The following is a 13,257-nucleotide window of genomic DNA, read 5'->3' on the forward strand; positions in this document are numbered from 1 at the left end:
TCGCTTTCCGGCATCGATGATCCCTATTCGCTTTTTCTTTCTTTTTTCCGAATGGAATCGTTAATTCCGACTAGCCAGAATCAGATCCAATTTTCCTTCCTTTTCATATGTAAAACAAGAAGATATAGATAATTGTAATTTGTGTATTTACAATCATAGAATCACATTTATCGAAGCTATAAAATAGCTCGCGCAATCATAAGCTTTAAAAATAATTGCTTTAAAAACTTTTAAATCTGATAATTTCATAAAAGTATTCGCGATTGCAAACAGTTTTACATATGAACTTTTATTTTTAGCAGTTTTTACAATTCTATGGTTTAATAGTGTAGAATGGTCAAAGTTAATTCATATTTTGCTCGAGGAAATTAATTCATTGTGTAACTACGAGATCATGAAATAACATAATGCGCATAACATTAAAATTATAAAACTGAATACTGCCACGCACAGAGCCGCGGTAGAATTTATGATACCACGCGATTCATGCGGTAGACATTTCCGCAAATCCATAGTGAATGATTACGTGCGGAATAAGAAGCCACCGAGAAATATCCGCGGTTTTTTGTCGGTCGATGGTATGAGAGGATATCACTTTGTTGATACAGAATATTGCGGAAACGTATCAAGAACTTACGTCGGTTAAATTCGTTGCATCATTTCTTTGGACGTCTTCTCTCGTTCTATTGAGCGTCCAATTATTTTTATGAAACTTTTAGGCAGTTACGCTTGTGTTCAGATGACATAAGTAACGTAGTGGAAACCTCTGACCTTATTATATCGCTCGTGTTCCAACCTTTCTCGGACACAAACGCAATCGCAATTCCTTGGTGCGGTGGAAAGGAAAACGAAATGTTAAATGCCAAGCAGAAAATCGCTAGATGTTTATGTACATGTGTATGTGTGTGTGTGTGTGTGTGTGTGTCGCAAGCTTCTTTTTCCGCTTCTATAATTTAATATTTCGAGAGACTTTAAAAATTTGTAATGGCATATTTCTGGCACATATATTTGCACATACAAACTGACCTGAAATTAAGAGTCATGTCGACATATTAGATGATCTTATAAGTGGATTTAAATTAATGATTTTCCGATAGTATGTACTCCATGTTATTTAAAGAGTAACCTTCAATGCTTTTTATATTTGCTGACCGCGGTTGATCGTACATTTCTTTCCTCAAGTAGCTCAATGACGTTCGTTCATTTAACTATAAACTGTCGACACTGTACACCACTGCAAACTAGTTCAAACTATCTCAAAGTCATTGCATAGCATAGCGCACGGCTTGCATTTTTCATAAGTACCACTTATACTTGGCGCCACCAGTGTAAAGCTACGAACACGCGAACGCGTAATCAAATTTCGCGAATATGTAAGATTTCTTTGACTTATTTCGATATTGATTTTGTCGCGTATTTCGAATACGAGACGATGGAAGCAGCAATATCGTTAACAGCGTAGAGCTCTCGTGCGAAAAGCTCCGAGGATCTCGTTAATCCCCGTCTAAATTTCCGTCTTTGACCGGTATTTTTGGTTGCATAACTTGTGTTCACGAATTTTCCATCATCATTTCAACATCGAGGCAAGTCACGCGAAAATTAATTTCCTATCGAGAACGGAATGTATATTTTAAGAAAAAGATAAATCAAATAATATTTCAGTCACGACTCCTGGCGAGGATAAAGGAATTTTTAATAACGAGGCGCTGGCAATTTGCATGGAAATCTTCTTATCTCTTCACATTTTTTTTCTTGCGCGCGTATTCGCGTCGCAACTACATTATTCGTACAACTCCGGCATTTACTCTAGCCAATTGTCTCCGGTTCCCGATACTAAACAAGTTCACCGAGCACCGACGGGAATTCGATTAAGGCGCTGCGATTCAGGCGCAAAGATATTCTGCCCTTGTCAATCAGGCAGAAAGGTCTAGAGATTCCGTTCCGTTGATCACAAGAGATTGACGAAGACCCGCGAGTCGCTTATCCGTATTTCCGGCGGTAAGGGATTTGATTGGATTTTACCTTACGCGTTCGCATTTACTTCCGCGTACCCGATTGCGTAACGCCTCACGTTCGAAACTCATATCGTTGATAATGTTTTTAGATTTTCCTTCGAAGTGGAGAATAGATAACTGGTATATTTTTGTAACGATTCAAACTCCGTTTATTGACTTAAAGAGTTGCACTATGCACAATTAAATCTCTCTCTTTCTCTTTCTACTAAATAATTTAATATAAAAATTGAAGCGAACTCAAGAGAGAAATAATTTTCTTTTTTTACCATGGAATGCTTTATTAGAGTTAATAATAATAATAATAATAATAATAATAATAATAATAATAATAATAATGGTGAGATGTAACTCGCTTCTATACAGAAATGTCCATTTATCAAAGTCTTCAAAAGAGTCTCTGTCTGTCTTTGTTGGCCGTTCGTTTGCATCCTCGTATCGCTTTTCGGTTAGCATCGATCGATAGCGTCGCGTCGTCTTATGACAGGAACAGACCTGAGTTTAAAGGACGTAGGGCCGGAAACACGCGTACGGACACAAGCCGAGCGTGTACATGGACATAGCCGGTGACACGTTACACGGGAATATATTAAAGGACATCACGCTGGTGTGCGTGGACGGATGGGTCCGGACAGACTGGAACTTGGTCGTTATAATAGGCGAGGCTACGCAACCAAGTTTGGGAAACTTACGGGGTTGGACAAGTGAGACTCGGGGGGGGGGGGTGAGGTCGGAGGCTGGGGGAAGTTCGGACACGTACTGCGATTCTGCAAGTACTTCAGCGTCGTTTCTGGATACGGGATGGCGTGCGGCGCCGACACTTTCACGACGCCGGAGCTTTCTTGGCTCCGGGTTTAGAGCCTTAGAAGGATGTCTCGTAGTCTCTTCAGGTTTTCATGCTTTCGTGTCGGTGCCGCAGATGGACGCTTTCAGCTCGTTTATTAATCCGCTCCGCGCTCACGGTGAGATTAAATCGTCTTCTCTCTTGGCGCGCGTTAAATATTAAGAATGCGCCGGAGTTGCTGGCTAAAGAGCCTTTAATTCCTCGATCGAACAAAAAGTGGTCGTCTATCAATATTTGATATCAGTGATCAAATCGATCAGTTTTTCTAGACATTACACATATTGACGTATCTCCATAGGTTGTCAATCAGAAATCTTTGAAATTTACACAATAAATACCAAGTCTTTAAAGACTTTGTATTCTCGAGCAAAGTCGTAAATTAAAGTCTAGAGGATTATATAGAAAATATTTTCCCGCTTGTATCTGGCATGTAAATCATTGAAATGTTCCATAATTTTTCCTTTTTTCTTATTTCTTTACGAAATTTTCTTTTTATTTATTGATCCGACAATTGGTGATTTTACACTAACGCAATTACATCGCTTGAAAATTGCGAAGGGCAAGCTGCGCGTGTCGTAATAACAAAAACATGTTCGAATGTAACAATTATCGACTGTGACGTTACGTGTTATAGAGTGGCTTTTGTCGAGTGTCATTTGCACACGCAGAAATATTGCGGTGAAAACTCTATCGGCGTTGTTCAAAGCGCGCGAATCACACACGATTATATTTTTGATATGTGTGGGAAAAAGCGAATAAATAAAAAACAAAAGGAAAAGAAAAAAGTCAATAAATGTACCAAAGCTATTAATTAAGCCAGATATGTTCCAGTTGATTCAACAATGTATAGCACGTGCAACTATAGATTTTGTATCTGTGTGTGTGTGTGTGTGTGTGTGTGTGTGTGTGTGTGTGTGTGTGTGTGTGTGTGTGTGTGTGTGTGCGTGCGTGCGTGCGTGCGTGCGTGCGTGCGTGCGTGCGTGCGTGTGTGTGTGTGTGTGTGTGTGTGTGTGTGTGTGTGTGTGTGTGTGTGTGTGTGTGTGTGTGTGTGTGTGTGTGTGTGTGTGTGTGTGTGTGTGTGTGTTGTGGATAGATATGGGTAAAATCAATTTCACTTATTTCTTGTTAGAGGTGGCTCTACAGAAACGTCTGCTACCTTGTAAGATTGATAGTTATGACATAGTCACTTACCGGGCGCCCTATATTTTTCACCGTACCTACGTGATTTCTGCATACTTGTGTTTTACGGCGGGTATGATCGATAATTCTTACAGTAAAGCAGACCGAACTTGCAACGTTAGCGAATGTCGTGACGTATTTGCGTTGTAAGAGGCATCGGCGCAAACGCAAACGCGTCAACTTGGGCGTGAGAATTTGTTATTATAATTATTGATGGCCATGGTTATAACATGGTTATAACATGCCATATAATAATAGAAAATGGAGGAATGTATACAACGCCGAATATCGCATTTTCTCTCCTCCTCTCCCTCCCTCCCCCTCTCTCTCTCTTTCTCTCTCTCTCTCTCTTCTCTACCACTCTCAATAATAAATATATCTGAAAAGCTAGCAATTACTAACGATGTTGAGTATGTCGAGTGTCATTCACGCACTGTTTTTTATATTTCGCTCAATATTGTGATTACGTTTTCGTTATTTAACTGAAACGTAGATTTAAATTATATGTAAAACACAATTAGTTAGTGTAAAACGAACGTTCGATAAATTGTGCATCTTTAGAAGATCGAAGTACTTTATTAATGTTTTTAGTGATTATATTTATTACTGACGCTAAGATTAGAAAACGTATAAATACGTTAAAAAATGTAATGCATCATAGTCAGAACGCGATTACGTTGCAAGCAAAAGCAAGGCTAAGATAAAAATAGCACAAAAATATGACAACATAATATATAGGAGAAAAATATAAATACGCTAAAGCACGTTTTCTGCTTCTTAGAATGTAAAATTACAACTAGGATCGAATCGAACTGGAACCTATGCATTCCAGTGCATTCCAGTTAACCGTAAATATCTCGAGATGCCGGTAGCGTTTCGTGAGAAAACTCAGTTTGCAATATCGTATGTAGCGTATATAGCGGCAAGCAGAGTACGGACGGATAAAGAAGAAAAGATTAAAGTGTTCGTGGACGCAAGCTGCTCCACTTCTTCCAAGTGCAAACACGGGCAGGCAGGCCGGGCAGATAGGAAAAGCGGGCATGCAGGCACGAGAGAGGTAGTCGATAAATAGCAAATACGAGGGACGAGCGTGTCTTTAAAAATAGAGAAAACGGGTTTATTCGCTATCAGAGAAAAGACCAGGGCTCGTATGCGAACGGTCGTTGCGGTGCGGCGCGGCGCGGCGCGGCGCGGCGCCGGCGTCTCGCTTCATGTGCACACGACACGTACGTGTACAGACGCGTATACGATACGCGGACCTTAGCACGTGCTGCTGCTTTTGCTGCTGTTGCTGTTGTTGCTACTGCTGCTGCTGAGATATCGAGGAGGAAAACGCGAGAGGCGATGTATCGGGATACACACGCTGAGTTTTTTTTCTCCGAGGTGGTTTAACGAACCGATCCGCCGCAGTTCCCTTCCCGCAGTTCTTCCGACTTTCTTCTCTTTCTTCTCAGCCGTATCCCGGCATTCTCGGACCGTCCTACCCTTCCCGCTTCCGTTTCCCAACTCTCAACCCACTGCACCGTTGCGTAATGCACCCTTTTGTCGCGTGTCCTCGCCGCATCTCTCTTGGCTACGGCTCGTTCGCTCTCCCATTCGCGCGTTCACCCCATTCTGGTAATCTCATTTCTTAATTTCCTCGTTGCGGCACATACGACGCCTACGATGTTTCTTTCAATTTCGCGGAACGATGAAGTACCTGCACGGCCGATTGCGATTCCAACTTTCGCGGTAGGGACGACCGAGAGGAATCTCGAAATAAACTTTCCACCCCGAAGGGCATTTTTACTGGAAACCGCTTTGCAGAATTAAATCCATTCGCGGGAAATTAGGTACATTTCGCGGTCTACGTGAGCTAGGCGCACGTGATGAAAATTGAGGTCCGCTTCATTTTAGACGTGATCGCTTGATTGATATCAATGTTGTGTTGATGTAGTTGACATGGCTGACCTAGTTGACGTGACTGAGATTTAAAGTGCGTGACTAATGCGGTAATATTATTAGCAGATAGAAGCTTCTACGAATTTGCTAATAATATTGTCACATTAGTCACGTATTTTAATTATCTTTAATTCTGCTTCTTCCTAAAAATCGCACTTTGGATTTAAAGATCCATCGGTTTCATCTTTGTACCTAGCTTTATATTACGATTTAAACGAATATAGGAGTCGTATATTTCTTAGCTAGTTGTCAACATTTTATAATGTTGGTCTAGTATCGTTTTATAACCCGCGTCTATTTGGCGACTACATATATCAGATATCTATGTATATTTTCAAGTTCGCTCGAAGTTTCCAGCACTTAGCACGTACGTTTCAAAGAGACTCTTTTATTCTCGGCGACAGATTATCGCGCGGTCGCCTTTCACGCGCGAAGTTTTCATTTCTATATATGACTACGTGACTCGGAGGTAAGATCTCTTCGCGGGGGGCACGTGCAACTTGCGTTAATATCACGCTTTATTGCCACGTAATTTTTATCCCGGAGCTCTTCACGATTCATTGGCTGCCCTTGTTTCCTTTGTGATACGGATCGATGGGGCACAAAAAAGGTAGGCGCCAGCACGAGGGAGAATCTCGCCGATTTCGTTTTTCCTCTTCGCTCTTTTCAGGAACTTTACGCTCCGCCCCGCGGCAGTTTATTTCACGCTGTGACATTGCCGGCACGATAATTCTTCGCGTAACTCTAATCGAGAAGTGGATTTCCTTCGCTTACTCGCGAGCAACCAGTTAATTTTCGGGATGAAACTTTCATCGACGTCCGCCATTGGACTAAAAAGTTTCGTGTATAAGGACTGGGGAGAGAAACTTGTCCATTCGTTTGTAATCAAAGTAAACTATGGAAAACTGTCGCGTTAAGGAAATTTTAGAGCTGCAATTTGACCTGCAGTTACGCGATACGCGCGAAAAAAAAAAGCACACAAAATTGATCGTTCGGCATTAATAATGGACAAAGCGGATTATCGTCCGGGCGTTTTTCACGGTGCCCTGTTGTTTGGCCGTAACATAATTCACTCGACACCTCTCGCCCTTTTCCGCTGAATGTATTGTATTTGTTGCTAATATTATTGGGACGTGTATTTGTTCGGTGGGCTTTGCGTTTAAACTGTGAGTGATATATAGAGTATTCACTGTCAATCAAGTTAATGTCCAGCTTATCGTTCGCTGTTATCATTATCGGTACAATGAATTTTCATTTGCATCGTAATGGAATGTGGGATAAAATAGAATTTTAATTTCGACGTTGACGCTGAGATTTTGTATGCGATAGTTTTCGTGCTTCACGTAAATTTTACTTGATGCGTTTACTATTCTATTATGCATAATTATCTTTTATTGATTTTCACCGATGGTTGAAACAAAATCGATATTTTTAACACTATTATGCTGATTGATGAATTTAGATAAATATTTAAGGTGGCTTTACTGATGGCTTTTTTAAATTCAATTTGCGCTGTTAAATGATTAATGGCCGTGGCGAAAGTTTCGGCGAGACACGATAAGGAGGTAGACACATTAATGTATATCGCGCGAATCATCTCGACGTGTTATCGGTTATTTCATGCTCTACAACGTTCTCCATCTACACGAGCTACCGACCTTTGATCATTCACTGTGTAGCCGACATATTTTCCAATAAGAGGAACGTAAATGTATTTATATAACGCGGTCAAGCTTGCACGGGATCGATTAAAATAATCTTATTTTGATAACGCAGCGAATTTTAATAACTTGAGAGTTTACTTTAAGAATTATCGGTTTAAAAGATGAGAGATTAATAAGCGCGATTTTTGAGAGAAAAGAAAGAAAGGAAAAATTCTGCAATTTGCACAAAAATGTTGCAAATTTTTTGGGAACGTCCCTCGGATAGAAATTATGAAGCAAAATTTATGAAGTAAAATTACGATTTTATGTGATTATCGATTTCAACGGTCACACGTGTCACTTACTTCAATTTTGCTGCAATGCTCGACGAGATTGACAACTCATTACTTTCGTCAGACTAGTACGTGTTCAAAGAAAAAAAAAGTATCATGCGATTCGGCCGATTTGACGAGAGCGGGCTCTCGCAGTCTCTCGCGTCCTTCGATTTGCACATCGCTCGTTTTAGTTATATTTTCAACTCAGCCCACCGCTGAATCTCTCTTCTTTTTCCGGATACATCGAATCCAATATTTTCCCGTCGGTTTTCGGGGAATACATACCGGCTTTAAGCCCGATTCTGTCGTGTCGACAGTTACAAACGAGACGTCCTATAACTGTCAGCGATGAGGGAGCTGCCGGAACCTAGGAGCCTCCTTTCTTCGGGATTACATACGGATATCTCGATCTCATCCTGTTCGCTTGGAAATTGCGCTTACCGCACGAATGATTGCGTCTGTAGTTTTCGTGCCATAGATAATGCATATATATATATATATATATATATATATATATATATATATATATATATATAGGGAAAAGGGAATAGTTTTGAATATATCAGACATTTTCGATTAAGTCTTTCGGGATTGATCTTGAATTGTCATTTTTAAAAATGAAAGTTGTATATCGATAAATGACTGCAAAATATGTAACTTATCCATATTGCACCTTTTGTTTGAAAAATCGACAATTTGGCTACTTTTTGTTTAAAATTCGCACGAAAAACTGTTTAAAGGTGCTTTGTCCCTCTGAAACTTTTTCTTTTTTTTTTGTTTCACATAACAAAATTACGTGTGATGACATTATCGAAATATTAATTCTATTGTTCGTAGTATAAATACTTACACATTAACGTCAAGCTTTGCTCACTGAATTGCGTGACTCCAATAGCACCTCAAATTCTCGCGCTTCCTCGTCGGGTTTCGAGCGCATACCGCGAGTTTGATGCACGCATGCAGCCGGGGAATGCACGTCGGCACACCTGCAATCTTAAGTCTCAGCCATTCAGCCACCAACGGCAGCGAACACGAGAGAGCTTTCGCGATTGAATCTTGCTGGCGGGATCGATTTTGCTTCCGACGTTGTCTCACGGAACGATTTCAAGTTATTTCGCCATCGTCGATTGCTGGTATCGGAGGGAAGGGTTGAGGATAAGCGGGCGCGGCGTAGGTGGTAAGATGCGGGGGATATAAGCCACTTGTTTCAACCCGCATCAGCGGGATCCGACGGGATATACGAATTTACTTCGAGCTAAGAGCCGTCGCTCGTCGCTTTTTGTTCAGTATTCAGCCGCAGGTGCTTCCAGATGAAAAACCTGCGGGAGTCAGCTTTGTACGGAGCCGCTCGCGATAAAGCGAATGGAACATAACGTTTCCTTTCCATTTACCTAACATATTAAAAAATTGAAATGACGCTTAAACGGAGTACCTAGTGTATGTTGAACCTGAATTACGTCATAAGCATATGAATAAAGATGAAAGGAATGTTTTAAGCGTAAAATACACAAGGCGAGAGAAATCGTGTAATAATGAAATAACATGTTTTGCTAGTATGCGTTTGTTGATTCTATTCGTGTAAATCAGTTTAGGGCAATTACATTCGGATCGATGCAAAATTAGCATTTTTCCTCCGTTAATGCACTTTCACGTCGTCCGGTAATCCGGTTCGCGGATGCGTGCGTGCCTTTTCGTCGAGAGCACTAATCCGGCTGCGACACGCGATACGACAGTGTCTTGAGATTCTCGAATTACGATTTCGACAATCAACGTCGCCAGTCGAGCCGCGACGTCGCCTGATGCCGCACTAAGTAATTTGCTTTGGGGCTGGCGTCGTCTCGGATGGCAACATTGGCAGCCGGTATTTGGTCGCACCCCGGCTAGGACGCGGGGAAAGGAGAACTATAAAGGATGCCACGGTTTGTTAACGACGGATTAATTTACTGACTGGGAAGGAGGTGAAGAGGGTCGCGTAATCCCGGTACTTTCTTATTGATCGAGAGTAGGTCCTGCTTAACTCGAGCGTCGTAACTCGTTGCCGAGTATAGTAAACGAGCGAGGATCATCGCGCAATTGTCTGTATACTTATATATCGGTTTGTATACCTACTTCGCTCAATCAGTAAAGTAGGTCAAAATAAAAGGCATCTCTCAAACTGCGATCATCGTACTTGGTTGATGGCGAATTAATTTCGCAAATAGGCCACTGTTGCACCATCATTTGGTGATCGATAACCGGCTGCGCTAGTTTGGGGCTGATTATCGCGATATAAAAGTATGTTAATGAAGAAAATTTTGTAGAGGATTATAGATAAAAAAAAGCGAAGATACCGGATTTTTGGCGGAAGCGTCTTGTTCTGAATTTTTAATGTTTTTTTGTTAATATTTTTTAAATTGTTTAATTTTGTAGTTATTATATTTGTTAAGTTATGCGACTTTTATTTCTTTATCGGAGACAAAAATAGATAGATGATTAGAAAAGAAAAAATGATGCGATTTATATTTAATCACAGTTGAAATGTATAATCTTATTTAGTAATCGCAGACTGACGGTATATAAATGTTCGTAGAAAGTACACATATTGATTAAATATTGGTTTATTCTTTTACTTCCTGCTTTCTATTATAGACGACATACGCTTAACTCGATCCAATTCCGCGATTCGCCGTAAACAATTTGTTGGCAGTTGTACGTGTGTAACAATTGCACCAAGTTAGTTCACGACATCTGACTTGACGTAGAACTTGTTCCTCTCGTAAGATAGCACAATTGCCGTTACTTTGCATGCTAAATTCTAACTTTGCGCCATTTAAACGCCGTAAATACTATTATTACCATAGAAATTGCGTAGAAATTGGATAATATCGTCCTTGACGTTACAATTGCAGTAAATCTTCACGTTGCTTGATTTCTTTCCTCTTTTACATTAAAGCAATTCTTTTGCGATTGACTGGTAACGAAGAACTGCACTATTCCATTTTCTTTTCCAATTTTGAGATCGAACTATAACGTAAAGCATTGATTGAGCACACATATCGTTCGATGATGTTCCGAGAAAAGTTCATTCGCTTCAACTTCTTTCTACAATGTCGGTATCCGCCCTCTCTTTATACATTCTTACGGTATTCGTCGATCAAGCTGCTGTTTCTATTCTTTACTCAGTGAGTAAAGAATTTCTATTCTTTACTATCGCGTCCGGTCATTGAAGCAGACCTTTCGATCTCCCTTTAAGGAACTGCCGAAGACCATCCGCGTACCGGTTTATAGCCACTCGTTTTTCCCGATCTCGTAACAATGCCGCCAACGGAGATTCATGGTTGCTCTAGGAAAAAGGAGAGGCCGTAGGAGCAACGGAGAAATGGATGTTGTCACGTCGGGTAATGTATCTAGCCTCCGCGCGCTCCTCCACCGTACCGTCGCCGCCGTCGCGTCGCAATGCTAATCGTTCACTGATATCGGCGTCGTTCAATGAGCATTAACCGCTTTTACATTAGCGATTTCTCAATTACAACGGCGATTATCGACGCGAATACGCGCTCTCCATGCTGAAACGCGAGCTGCAAATTTGCCATAAACGGATCGCTCTCCAACTTGAAAGTTTGCTCGAGTGAAATCTTCGTAACTTAAATCGAACATGTTGCTTGCGTTGAAAGATATATATGTTATTTCGTGTGATACTTTGTGCATCATACAAAACAACTTATTTAATAAACGTTGTTTTCAGAGTCGTTTATGACTAAAATGAAAGCATTTTACTTTCATTATTATAGCCTGGTACTATCATCATAATGTATCTTTGAAAGAAACGGCATTTACGGATTTACGTAGTAACGAAGTTACCAAGTTTCCCTCGTTTGTATTACGACTGAAAAAGTGGATTCGCGATGTGCCATATCAGCGGGTGGGTCTATATGCAGTTAACGTAGAAAGCCTCGGGCGATGAGGAATCTGACCTTTCGCGGTAGAGGCGGAGGATGGACGGTGATTCCGCGAGTACGTGGAGGAAAGACTGCGGCTAAATTAAAGCAGCGAAAGAATTCCCAAGCGGTGCAAATAATCCGTCATTAGGCGACGAAGATGCACAAAAGATTCTAGCGAGCTCGTCTGATCTCTAACAATAAGGCGCCCGACTCACTCATCTCGTATTCCTAATTGAGTCCTGAAGCTTGAGTCACTTTTGTATCTATCTACGAAACTGTCTCCGACGGCCCATTTATACTTCGCTTATAGTCACGTAGATAAAGAAGCGAGTCCTTGGCATTATATAAGACGGAATCGCATCGACCTTTGATATCACGCGCAGACTTGCGTCGCGTTCTCGCGTCGTTATAACAAAGCGCTCTTTGAGAAATCGGCATTTCTCATTTCTAGTATTTCTACCTCCATAAAATCTCCATTGAAAATATCTAGATTACGACACGCACCCCTGCTCATTTCCTTCGTAATCACGATAGCGAGTCGTGCGTCGGAGGAATATCTTGTTTCGTTAACGAGCGCGAGTTTTGTTCGTAATTGAAAGTCACGAATTCGCATTCGTAAGCGCGCGGAAATAATGAACTGAACCCAATTATAAATGTCGCATATTAATCTACGTGTTACGTGTTCAACGATACGCCTCTCTAGATTGATGGAGCTCTTGACTTCCAGGATTATATTTCTGTCATAATAATGCGGGGGACTGCTGTCGGGCAAGGCAGGGGCAAGATAAGAAGAAGAAATGTCTCTCCCCCATCAACGTGATGAAAAGATGATGGGATCAGGATCTTCTCGTAATGAAGCGCTTCATGGTCTCTCGGTGAAATTTAATTGTTCGCTCCGGAACGCGTAAGCCGGCGAAAGCCACGGTGAGATCCTCTTGCCCCCTCCCCCCCCCCTCGTTCGGAAACGCTTACACTCTCGTCAATGTCGAAACCCCGAGCGCGCGCGCGATATTTTATTAATTTTGTACCTCTGGTTACCTCCGTAATTGTTCTCTCAATTTAATGCTCCAAGCATTTTACGGGACTAATCGCGAACGGCGCGGCGCGGGCGCGGGGCCGGGTTGCCTCTTTTAAAGCCCCGCCGTTAGCTAGCCCGGCGGGATAGAGGGCCAGTTCTTCTCTCGAGTCTTATCGCAGGATGGATAAGAGGTACTTCTATCAGCGCGATAAAAAGTCGATGAGATCAGAGGTGTCTGGTGACGGGGTAGGTCGCGGCCTCCTATGGGAAATTGCGTATCATGAGGAACGGTGGAACGCCGTCGACCAATGGCGAGCCGTCAGTCAGTGGCGGCGTGAACGATATGTCAACGTCAGACATAAGGA

At 41.6% G+C, this 13,257-nt stretch overlaps 1 protein-coding gene across 3 annotated transcripts in view; it reads left to right on the forward strand.

Moving 5' to 3' along the window:
- Positions 1–13,257, forward strand: part of LOC143904367 (kin of IRRE-like protein 1) — a 360,894-nt gene that overhangs the window by 18,059 nt on the left and 329,578 nt on the right. The gene's annotated exons all lie outside the window — the stretch shown is intronic.

Source organism: Temnothorax americanus, unplaced genomic scaffold, assembly GCF_048541705.1.
Source record: "Temnothorax americanus isolate GAGA-0224 unplaced genomic scaffold, ASM4854170v1 Scaffold51, whole genome shotgun sequence".
NCBI classification, from domain to species: domain Eukaryota; kingdom Metazoa; phylum Arthropoda; class Insecta; order Hymenoptera; family Formicidae; genus Temnothorax; species Temnothorax americanus.